Here is a 12,876-nt window from a genome sequence, read left to right as displayed (position 1 = left end):
ATATGGTATATTAGAATCCTGAAGAAAACACTTGCTTTCAGAAAAAATGTGCTGCCCTGCTTATTGAAAGCACCTTGTATATGTGTATGTTGATACTACCATGTTCATTCTGATGTAATACCTGCTATTGAGCAGAGTGCAATTTCATAATGCAACCACTTTCAAGTGCCTGGTGCAATTGAAAATGGTGTGCTGTGTTTATCTTATACATTTTAAATTCATATTTGAAGCATAGCAGGTCCTGAACTCTGCTCAAAACTCTGATGAACTTGTACACTGTTTCTTGTTGGTAAACCACAAAGCATGTCTGGTGGAAGACATCCAGAAAATGTTAGGTTTCCAGTGCCTACTTGCCTAACAAATAGGTGGAGATTAAAGCATTAATTTTGTCCCATATGTGAATAATCGTAAGATCCTTCCCTTGAAGGAGAACATCTGTGTGCACACAGCAGAACATGTCATGAACACACAGAAATACAGTTGTGTGGTGTGCAGCCTACCAACTACACGTGCCTGTTGGATGAGCTGTGGCGTCTTGAGGGCACCTGTACATCATGGGACAGAAGGAAGAGCCTACGTTACGGGCTTCAGTGGCATACATTCATGCTGCTCCTGCGTGTTCTCTAATTTCATCTACCCACCTTCGAGTATTACTTTCAATAAGCAAATTAAATAGAACTGCTGATAAGATAAACATGAAAGTGCACACACTATTCTAGCTTTCGGAGCTGTTACTTACTTTTTCATGGAGGTAAGAGAGGTTTGGGTAGATTAGAAAAGAAGCTGCAAGAGGATGTGACAGTTGGTGCCCAGCAGGTCATTATGTGGGTGCAACCTGGAATTCACAGGATGGTTAGGTAAATTGTATCGCCACATGCCTCTGAACACTGAGCAATATGGCTAAGGTCTGACTGCATTAAAGCTAAAAACTCTGAATGTTCACCAAAAACACGAAACAGGAAAATCAAAAGATAACATTGAAAAGACGAATTCACTAAAATTATTACCATAATAATACAGTAAATATTAACAAAGTTAATAAAATTTGTGTGGAAAACTCTTCACCACAGTAAGAAAAGCTACAGACATGCTACATAGGCATATAAGACACTGTTGGATGGGTTTTGCTGTCAACTGTAAAATGGCCATATTTATTGTATCATTGAATGGGTACACTAATTGTTATAACTAATTTATTTAGTATTTATGAAAAGTGTCCTCATATACACTGCAGATAAGAATCAGCACGAACGATTTGTCCCATTGTTTCTGTTCATGATGTACAGAATATAAATCAATGTTCATTATTCTTCAGTGTGTAAATGTAATTCTGTAATATCTGTTAGCAAATTATCTAAAGGTGTATATTATGCATGTTTGGAACATATAAAGATAATGAAATCATGTACTAGTTTAAATGGTACACTTCTAACGTTTTGACGACTTAGTGTGAGTGTGGGTCTGAGTTATACCGATTTATTTTCCCAAACCACATTCCACTTCTTTATGAGATGACTTACTTGGGGTTTGTAGCCACTCTTTTCTACTGGATAGCTGGCTGCTGGAATCTCTCTTGACTTCTTCTCCGTCAAACACTTTCAAGCCTTTTCTACTTGTGAAATAAGTAGCCATACAAACTTTACTTTTCGTCAGTCAACTATGTATTTGACTTTCAAGCACAATAAAAAATTCTCACTTTCAAAAAACATGTAACTTCCAGCAAGTCTCTCACACAGTTGTATGTTAGAAACAAATTGATTTACATTCGAAAGAAAGTCTGCTTAGACACCAAAACTTTCAGAAAAAGAGACTGAAAAAACGTCTTGCCTCTAACAAGGCCGAGTCAAGAATCTACAAGAGTACTTTTTCAACTGTTCTCGTTTCACATAACAATATTCAATGACAAAATAAGCACAGAGCAGCATAAAAACTCCATGGTTCTTCCTTTCACACACACTAAAACCTGTATGGATTGCCTGACCGGTACTTGTCGGTGTTGTTCGACTGCCTCATCTACTTTCTTCCTGCGACTGATTTTAAACCTGCACTCACAAACGTGATGCGCAGTAGGTAGGATTTTACCATTCCACACTCGTATCTAGAATTTCATGTGTTCGGGATGGTAGAATGCTGAGTGGTTCTAGAATTTACACAGAAATTCTCGAATCACTACATATCCCTCCCCCTCAGATCGAACATGCAATATTTTATACATAATCATTATGCAAGTGATATCACTCATAACAACATTTCATATCTTAACAGTTTTTTTTTACGTATGTTTATATACATATCTCTCCTTTCCATAATAATTCTCTGCCCTCTCTGGAACAATCTTTTGCTTATTGTTTCTCTATTCTTTTCTTACTATGTTATTAAGCCATGAGCCATTTTGTTGTTGTTGTTGTTGTGGTCTTCAGTCCTGAGACTGGTTTGATGCAGCTCTCCATGCTACTCTATCCTGTGCAAGCTTTTTCATCTCCCAGTACCTACTGCAACCCACATCCTTCTGAATCTGCTTAGTGTATTCATCTCTTGGTCATGAGCCATTAACTTGTGGTTTTTTCTTTTATTTCCTTTTTTCAATTGAAAACTTCAGGTGTTTATGACACATGGGTAATCTATTTTTTATTCTATCTTTTTGTACTACCTTTTTCCTAGTATGTACTATTTTCATTAGTTATAGCTTGGAGGAACTCTGGGCGTAATGAAAGTGCTCTTTTGACACTCATTTACTTCCAAGAAATATAATAATGCTAGTCGCTCATAGAATTTACGCTTTCCAGAATAATTCCTATGAAATTTGTGACTTATGTCACGATACTGTCCGCTTCTCCTAGGATCAGCACCTATTCCTTGCTTGTGGGTTGACCTTGTGAGAGCACTTCCTTTTTCCATTCTGGTATGTACGCCCCTTACAAAACATCTCCATTTTTTAGGCCCCAGATAGTCCTATCTCCACTTAGGTACCTCTGTCCTTTACACTTAGTGAATGCCGGGTATGCCCCCCTTATCCTTTCTGAGTAGGCCTTATGGTTCATTACTCTAATGAACATTTCTATGTATACCATAATTATCTTCTGGTAAAGCTATAAATCTCACTTAAACTTCACATTCATTCTTTAATATATCCTTTACTTATCAACTTCTATACTTTCAATAGATATTATGTCTATATATACTACCTACAACCCCCAATCCTTCAATTCATCAGTGTTCTTGTTGCACTGACGTCGCTCACACCTTTTTCTTATTTATCCATTACTCCTTAGTATTTTATAGTTGTTTGTTATGTATGGGCACCTCTCCTTATGTATATTCGATGTAGAACCTTCACAACGCCCCATATATGTGCGCATAATTCCCTATGTACACACCTTTTCCCCTACAACACCTCGCGGTTCTCACATTGTATCAGGCTTTGTCTTATCTAATTTAATGTTTGCGTAGAAGTGTATATTTGTGTATATGTGGCTGTGTGTTCGTGTAGTCTGATTCTTAGGCCTTCTTGTGTAAAGATACGAGGGTCACTTCAAAAGAAATGCACATATGTTTTTATAGTCCATCTTTTATTCTATATCTTTGAAAGCTTTACAGTGCGTAGATACATCCTTTAGGAACAATATTTTCATTTCTCCACATAATTTCCATCCCTCTCAACTGCCTTACGCCATCTTGGAACCAGCGCCTGTATAACCGCACGCTAAAATTCTGGACCAAGCTGTTGGAGCCACTGTTTGGCAGTGTGCACAAGGGAGTTATCATCAAACCTTGTTCCACGAAGAGAGTCTTTTAGTTTCCCAAAGAGATGATAGTCACATGGAGCCAGGTCAGGACTGTAAGGCTGGTGTTTCAGTGTTGTCCATCCGAGTTTTGTGATTGCTTCCATGGTTTTTTGACTGGTCGAACACGACTCAGTCGAGCTTGAAGTTTCTTCAGTGTCGTCACAAATGCATCAGAATTTATGGTGGATCCACTTGGCATGGTGTCCTCAAGCAAGAGTCCTTCGGAATCGAAAAACACGTAGCCATAACTTTTCCAGCAGAAGATGTGGTTTTGATTTTTTTTTTTTTTTTTTTTTTTTCGTGGGTGAATTTGCATGATGCCACTCCATTGATTGCCTCTTCGTCTCTGGTGAAAAATGATGGAGCCATGTTTCATCACCTGTCACAGTTCTTCCAAGAAATTCATCTCCACAATTCTTGTACTGTTCCAAAAGTTCGCTGCATACCGTTATTCTTGTTTCTTTGTGAGCCCCTGTCAACATCCTGGGAACCCACCTGGCACAAACCTTTTTTAACACCAACACTTTCAGTATTCTGCAAACACTTCCTTCTCCTATCCCAATGGAGTGTGACAATTTGTTCACTGTGATGCTTCTGTCAGCAGCCACCAATTCATTAACTCTCTGCACATTGTCTGGAGTGTGTGCAGTACGAGGCCTGCCGCTGCGAGGACAGTCCTCAATATTGCCGTGCCCGCTTTCATCACGTAACCTGCTTGCCCACTGACTAACTGTACTGCGATCGACAGCAGCATCTCCACACACCTTTTTCAACCTCTTGTGGATGTTTCCCACTGTCTCGTTTTCACAGCACAGGAATTCTATGACAGCATGTTGCTTCTGGCGAACGTCAAATGTAGCAGCCATCTTGTAGATATGCTGTGACAGTGCCATTCATGGGAACAGGTTGAACTAGGTTTGAAAACAAGCGAGAAGGATGTATCTACACACTGTAAAACTTTCACCCATGCAGAATGAAAACTGTATTTTTACAAAAATAGTGTGCATTTCTTTTGGAGTGACCGTCGTAAGATGCAGGTTATTAGTAACCATAGAAATAAGGAAGGACTTCAGTGATAGAAGTTTATGAATATGGAAAGAGGAAAAAGATAGACAGGTCCTCAAGATGAGAAGTAAGAAAGGAAAAAATAGATGTGGTTGCTAGGATCGTAGAAGAGAAAGAAGATAGCCCCAAAGACAGGAAACCCTTCCCACAGCCCTTCCCCAGGATCCCCACCCCTTGGGTACTTGAGTGAGCTGCTGGAGGAGGTTTGGTGTTAAATCGTCTCCTGAAGAACGGACTTGTCCCACCGTCACCCTTTGAGGTCCCCGAAGGAAATCCTAGCAACCCTATGGAAATGACAAGTGAAGACAAATCAGGCACACTTCTTTGTGAGGGTTGTTTGAAAGGTGTGATATGTGTTTTGTTTTAGTCATGATTTATCTGTTCTTGTAAATGAAGCTTTTAGCTACAATACCCATCCCCTTTCAAAATTTATACAAACCCTCCTAGCTATATCACATCTCATAAAAGATATAAAATACTCTATACAAAATAGAAATGCTACTTTGCTATAACAATTGTTCAGTTAGTCACATTATATTACATTTTCTACAAATACACTACTTTATTCAGTTTATTTCGTCCAGGTATCGCTTTTTTTTCCTGTGATTCTCTTAAGTTGGTCTCTATTTTATGGTCATATTCAGTTTTCTAAGCAATAAGATTTTAGGATAGTTCTAGATCTTAAAGGAATTCAGTGCAGGAAACTATTTGGAAAAAACACCAAAAACAACTCGGGATCCGACAGTCGTCACTCCGCCTGTTTACTCAGAATGTTAATGTCCCTGTGGGATAGATGACTCCACCTGGGTCCCGTGGATCAGATATTAACTTTTCTTGTGCACTGCCAGACCAGTAATTTTCTTTAAATTTCTTTCAAAAGTCTTCCAAAGAAGAAAAATTCTCAATGTTTACTGTACCCCATTCTGAGGCTTCCCCTAGAAGGTACCCCACCGCAATTTCCATCTTCTTGGAATCTTCCCAATTTTTTAGCAAAGATTGGTTAAATCTTTTTAAGAAATGGGTCAGATGTACATCTCCATCAGGCTTAAGTTTAGGGAATTGTCTAGATAACCCTGAATTAGCTCCCCATTGCAAATCAGTCACCGCTTCACTAGTTAATACGACATTAGGTGAAGTTGTCCTTTTTTCTACTTTATTTCGGATGGGTAAGCTTAATCTCTTTCCACAGGTCATCTATACCCTTCCTTGTATCACTAAGTTCATAAGAAGGAATAGGCAGTACATTCTCGGATATGTTATTCTCTCGGTAACTTTCCGATCTATAATTTCCCCAAATTGTTTCTCCAGACTAATTACATTTATAACATCAGAGTTAGCTATTTTCTCTTTGAAATTCCTTTCTACATTGTCTACCCATGTACCGACACCTGTAATTTGTGATTGAATGATTGGCATTAACTCATTCTGCTTATCTACACTCTCTTGCGAAGTATACAACCCATGTCTTACATCATTATACGTAATATTGCACATGTTTTCAAAAGATCCTAACTTTTCAGTAAGTTCTGATTCTACACTGTTACATTTGTTCTCAATGTTAAGTTCTAACCTTTTTGACAAATCCTGAAAGGTATCATTCTGTTTCTGACTAAGGTCAGTAAACATATGATTTATATGAGTAGTCAAAGAGTTTATCAACTCATTCTTTAGATCTACTTTTAAATTCTATACTTTAGTACTTATAGCACCGAACTGTCTTCAAATTGCCCATGCAATTACTAAATTCTTCGCTTTGAGAGTTGACCTTGGCATTTAATAAACCTAAATTTATCGTGAATATTTAGAGTTTCCCTCTGAGCATTTAACGCTTCACTCTGGGCATTTGAGAATTTACTAAATTTAGAGTTGCACTCTGAGCTTTGATTAAATTTACCTACTCAGCCCAGTCAGGTATTTCTTTGCTAACTTTCATGGCCATAGCTGGGTCTTGAGTTTCCCCAACCCGTTGTATGTTTTCCATACTCTTGTGTGCTTTAGCTCTTGTAAGCATTTAAAACTAACTTTAAATATGGTAATTACACAAATAAAGTTCACTCAACAGTATCTTGTACCACTTCGTACTAAAGTAATGAAGTTTTATTTCACACTTACCCGGCCTAGAATTCTCGTAGTGTAGGTAAGCGGATGTGGAGGCAGGTCAACAGCAGCTGGTGCCAGCGGCGTTGGATGTACGTTGGTTTCTGCACCTGTGTCCCTATGACGTATGTGAGAGCTGTATACTCCCCAGACTGGATCTTCTTGGTTGAAGTGTTCTATGCATATTTCTTCTTAGATAAATATGTCGAAATCTTCTTTGCCATTTTATCGTTGTGAATTTTTCATGGCTTCACCATTTTTCATTAAAATTTTTCTCCATTAGATACTTGAACATATTCCAATGTCTCAGAGTAAATCCCTTGTTGTATTATGTTTGGTTGCAATGGCAACACACATCATCATCTTTTCTCGTTTTTGACTGAAAATTCCTGCTTTTTCAGTCCTTTCACACAGGTCCCCATGTTCTAACGTTTTGCTAACTTATTAAAGTGTGAAAGCAGACATACAAACTTTACTTTTCGTCAATCAACGATGTATTTGACTTTCAAGCACAATAAAAAAACTCTCACTTTCAACAAAACATGTAACTTCCACCAAGTCTCTCGTACAGTCATACGTTAGAAACAAATTTATTTACATTTGAAAGTAAGTCTGCTTAGACACCATGACTTTGAGAAAAAGAGACTGAAAAAATGTCTTGCCTCTAACAAGGCAGAGTCACGAGTCTGCAAGAGTTCTTTTTCAACTGTTCTTGTTTCACATAACAATATTCAATGACACAATAATCACAGAGCGGCATAATAACTCCATGATTCTTTTCCGCACACACACACGCGCACACACACACACACACACACACACACACACACACACACACTCTCTCTCTCTCTCTCTCTCTCTCTCTCTCTCTCTCTCTCTCTCTATAACCTCTATGTATTGCCCGACAGGTACTTGTCGGTGCTGTTCGACCGCTGCATCTACTTTCTTCCCACAACTGATTTTAAACCTGCACACACAAACATGTGATGCGTAGTAGGTAGGATTTTACCATCCCACACTCATATCTAGAATATCATGCGTCGAGACGGTAGAAGGCTGAGTGGTTGCAGAATTTACACAGAAATTCTCGAATCACTACATGCTAGCTCCAAGATGCTCACTTGACTGTAGTGCTTGGTCATGTGACACATTTTAAATAGGTGAGCAGAGCACGTTGGGGTCTTCTGATGATTATGTTTTGTCGGATAAGGTTTGCATGGTGATGATCCGCATGAGTTTAAGTGTTAGTTTGTAATATAGAAATATTTTGATGTCCACTTAATCAGGATTTATGGCTTTTCAGTGTGATACTTTGGATCTTAGAAAATAGGAACAATGAGAGCTAGTGTAGCTATCAGAAACTGAACTTTTGCCATGATCAAATGGTTGTTACATTTAGTCTTTAATAAACTTATTGAATTTTAGAAATTTAATTCAGTTTGAGTGATTTAAGTGCACTGTACAGTATCTTTGACACTCATTGTTGCCTGAGAATGCTCGTCTATGTCAGTCAGTTGATCTCTTATTGCTTTACTGTGTCTAAACATCACCTCGTTTAAGGCAACCACTCAAAGTGACTTGTGATTGATCTGAATAAACTGATAATGAACTTTAATCTTTTCTTAGGCTACATCATTATCCTGGAGGATCATTCCTTCATTTATTAATCTATTCATTCACTTATGTTACTTATAAAATTGTCACTTGTGAATTATTGATGCTTCTGTAAAAGCTTAAAGTAACAGTACATGACCACATCTCTAAGTTACAAATGAACCACAGACTTGTTTAAGATTGCGTACTTATCCTTCTGGTTGTTAGGTAGCAATAGGTTGATCCCAGAAGATGATTAATTTTTCTCAGTTAGGAAACCCTCATTGTTAAGTTGAAAGGCACATACACCACAAAGTATTTTCTTTTGAATTAGACCATTTAAACTTAGTTGATCACATAACTTCCCACAATCAATGCTCGAACTACTTCTCTTATATTCAGATTGCTGCTTCAAAAAAACAGTTACACTGATCAACATATGCACTACATTTAATAAGCTTTCACATGTGTCTCTTTAAATAAGCAACTGCCATTGATGTTTGTGTCTAACCATTCATTTATTAATTTCTCAGTGAACAAATGCAACCCATGACACGTTTATAGCACAACTGTTTCCAGATCAGCTGACCAAACAACTCCTCTTTTTCCGATACCCATCGTTTTGATATTCTTGTATATAGACCCCTGGAATGTTTCACTCCAAAGAGAGACTATTGCTGCATCCTAGCAGGTATTTTTTCTTGGCACACCCTTTTAAACCTTTGTGACCACCATCACGCACAAAGATCCACATAATCCCCAAATAAATTTCTCCACATTTACATAAAAACAAAAGGGTCGACAATATCTGAGATTTACTTGTATCCTGTTTTTGCTTCGAGCATCATTTGTTATTAAGGACTACATAGTGATGCACCACACTCCACTGGAGTGATGCATATCAGTATAGTGCGTTTAAAATTAGTTGAGACTCTTGACATTTGGCTCGCCAGAGGAGACATGACGTTGTTGCCCAGGTAATGCCAGTGACATGCTGTTTTTCTCTACCACACTGCCAACAGTTCGGCTGGTAAAGTACACCTGTTGCTACACCATGGATAAGCAGTACCACGTGATGTCACACATTAGATGCATCTGCACTCATTAGCTCTCGCTGTAAAGTGGTATTTCCTGGCTTCAAAGTGTTTTGCAATTGTCAGATATTATGAGCAGGTATTTTCTGTTGGCACTGCATTAATGACAACAGTGTAGTATGTGTAAACGCGAGATTCGTAATAAAAGTGGTTGTGTAAGAACATGGTCACCGGCTCTGAAGATAATGCTCTGCTGTAAAATATTTCTCCAAATTCGACATTAGTAATAGACAATGCAGTGCAATATACCACTCCATTGTGATGGACAAAGCTCCAACAATGCAGTGGAGAAATGTGGATATTTTGCTCTGGATCAAAGAAATGTTCCATTGCATAAAGTTGAATCTGGCATGTATAAGGGAGAGTTAACAGCCAAAAGCTTCACAGTGCCAGGTCAATGAACTGGCTAACGTCAAAGGGCATAGTTTAATCAGGTTTCCTCCACATCATTGTCATTTAAATCTTAACTGAGAAAATACAAGCCTAGGTGAAAAGAAATTGGAAAAAAACAACAGCTTTACACTTAGTGAGGTTGAAATGCTGACAAAAGGAGCCATTGCAAATGTTGCGCCTGAGGACTGGTCTGTAGCTGTCAGAAGGTAGTGGAGACATGGAGTCACAGAGAACTGTGACGAGTTTTGAATAATACATAACTTGTCCAGTTGCTGTGTTAAAATCTGCTTCATTTGTCAAAACACAGCAGAGTTTACAAATATTCAGCTCACTAACATTCTAATGCAGTTGAAATTGTTAAGAGAAGCGTGAAACAGTGTATTACTAAAACAGCAACTAAGGGTGAGACAGGCCAATCGTTATGAAAAAAACCCACTCTCAGTATAAAAATAAATTTGTTATGTCTTCACTTATATTGCTGTAAAACCCACCACATTGAGTCATTAAAATTACATTATTTCATTGAGAAAAAAAAATTGCAGTTGCTTGAATATCATGGTAGATGTGGATTTTACACATATTAATGATAATGGTAAAATAGTCTCCTCTTTGTGTGCTATCATTTGCGAAACCCTTGTTTCGTTATCTCAGATCATTTATGAGATATGAGGGATTTATGAATATTTCATTGTGGCTTTTTCACTGGTGTGTACATTCATGATGGAGTGCTTTACATAAATTCCATTTTGTTGACAATGGAGACATACAGCGATGTCCTTCCAACTTAAAAGAATAATTCAATATGTTAACTAAATTTCGTACACAGCAACATATGATCCAACATGCACGAATGAAAATTCATAGTGTCCTCTATTTTTCACTGCAGCTTTAAGAAATTCTTTCAGTAGTTTACCTAATATCAAGATATCACAATAACTATGACTATTAACGAAATAATAAGCAATTCATCATGAAGCTGACAAATTAATCTATAAGATTTGTGAATTTATTACAGAGTAATGTCTTTAAAATTATTTGAGAAAATTATAGATTATGTGGCTTGCTGTTCACATAGTCAGCTGAGCCTGAGCAATAGTATTTCACAGGCAGCTTGCCTGCTCACCCCTCAACAGGTTGTGAAGTCTGGACCCTCCATCCCCCTTAGCAAGATTTGTTCCCCCAAATCCCAGGCTGCTGCTAAATGTGCAAATCACTTAAAACATGCTTGTATTATTTTGTTCACATTCTCTTACACTCTTATTTGCGATTTATACACTGTCTTTCTTCTTTGTTCACTCCGACATGTGGTGTCAAATCCTGGGACTGATCCACTTGATCAATATGTAATGGACTGGAAGTTCGGATGATGGGCGGCTTTCCACTGTTGATAGACATAGGCTACACAAGCAAGGACCAGGATTAAAATGGTTCCCTTGACTCTATTACCTTGACTCTTTGTTGAACATCTGTTCCGCGCAGTGCAGTTGTGTGCAGCTAGAAGCTTGCGGGCAAAAAAAGAGTATGGTGGGAGCTAGGGTATTATTCAGGTAGGTGAGGTTCCTTGTGCAATGTTATGGGGTTTTAAGGTAACAGGTAAACATTGTGAGTTCGATCATCGATTGAAATCAATTTGTTGCTACCTAATCACCAGAGGATGAGTGTGAAACCTTAAATCTGTTTCTGGCCTGTTTACTAGTGCAGGATTTTGGTTGTGTGCTGTTGCATTGTGCCCTTATAGAAGCATTGATTTATCTCATGATCATATGACCAGTCTAATGAATGGTCAGTCATTCTGTACTGCTATATAAAGACAGGATGTTTAATGTTATCAAAAATCTCTCACTTTATTGCAATTTTTTACGCAGTTACTCTTACAAATATTCAGGTAAATATAGGACACACTCAGCGATACAGATAGCCGTACCGTAAGTGCAACCACAACGGATGGATATCTGTTGAGAGGCCAGACAAACGTATGGTTCCTGAAGAGGGGCAGCAGCCTTTTCAGTAGTTGCAGGGGCAACAGTCTGGATGATTGACTGACCTGGCCTTGTAACACTAACCAAAACGGCCTTGCTGTGCTGGTACTGCGAACGGCTGAAAGCAAGGGGAAACTACAGCCGTAATTTTTTCCTGAGGGCATGCAGCTTTACTGTATGGATAAATGATGATGGTGTACTCTTAGGTAAAATATTCCGGAGGTAAAATAGTCCCCCATTCGGATCTCCGGGCGGGGAATACTCAGAAGGACGTTGTTATCAGGAGAAAGAAAACACGTTCTGTGGATCGGAGCGTGGAATGTCAGATCCCTTAATCGGGCAGGTAGGTTAGAAAATTTAAAAAGGGAAATGGATAGGTTAAAGTTGAATATAGTGGGAATTAAGGAAGTTCGGTGGCAGGAGGAACAAGCCTTTTGGTCAGGTGAATACAGGGTTATAAATACAACATCAAATAGGGGTAATGCAGGAGTAGGTTTAATAATGAATAAAGCAATAGGAATGCAGGTAAGCTACTACAAACAGCACAGCGAACGCATTATTGTGGCCAAGATAGACACGAAGCCCATGCCTACGACAGTAGTACAAGTCTATATGCCTACTAGCTCTGCAGATGACGAAGAAATTGAAGAAATGTATGATGAGATAAAAGAAATTATTGAGATAGTGAAGGGAGATGAAAATTTAGTAGTCATGGGTGACTGGAATTCGATAGTAGGAAAAGGAAGAGAAGGAAACGTAGTAGGTGAATATGTATTGGGGTTAAGAAATGAAAGAGGAAGCCGCCTGGTGGAATTTTGCACAGAGCATAACTTAATCATAGCTAACACTTGGTTCAAGAATCATAAAAGA

The sequence above is a fragment of the Schistocerca serialis genome, chromosome 6 (assembly GCF_023864345.2).
Source record: "Schistocerca serialis cubense isolate TAMUIC-IGC-003099 chromosome 6, iqSchSeri2.2, whole genome shotgun sequence".
Taxonomy (NCBI): domain Eukaryota; kingdom Metazoa; phylum Arthropoda; class Insecta; order Orthoptera; family Acrididae; genus Schistocerca; species Schistocerca serialis.
This window is presented reverse-complemented; position numbering follows the sequence as displayed.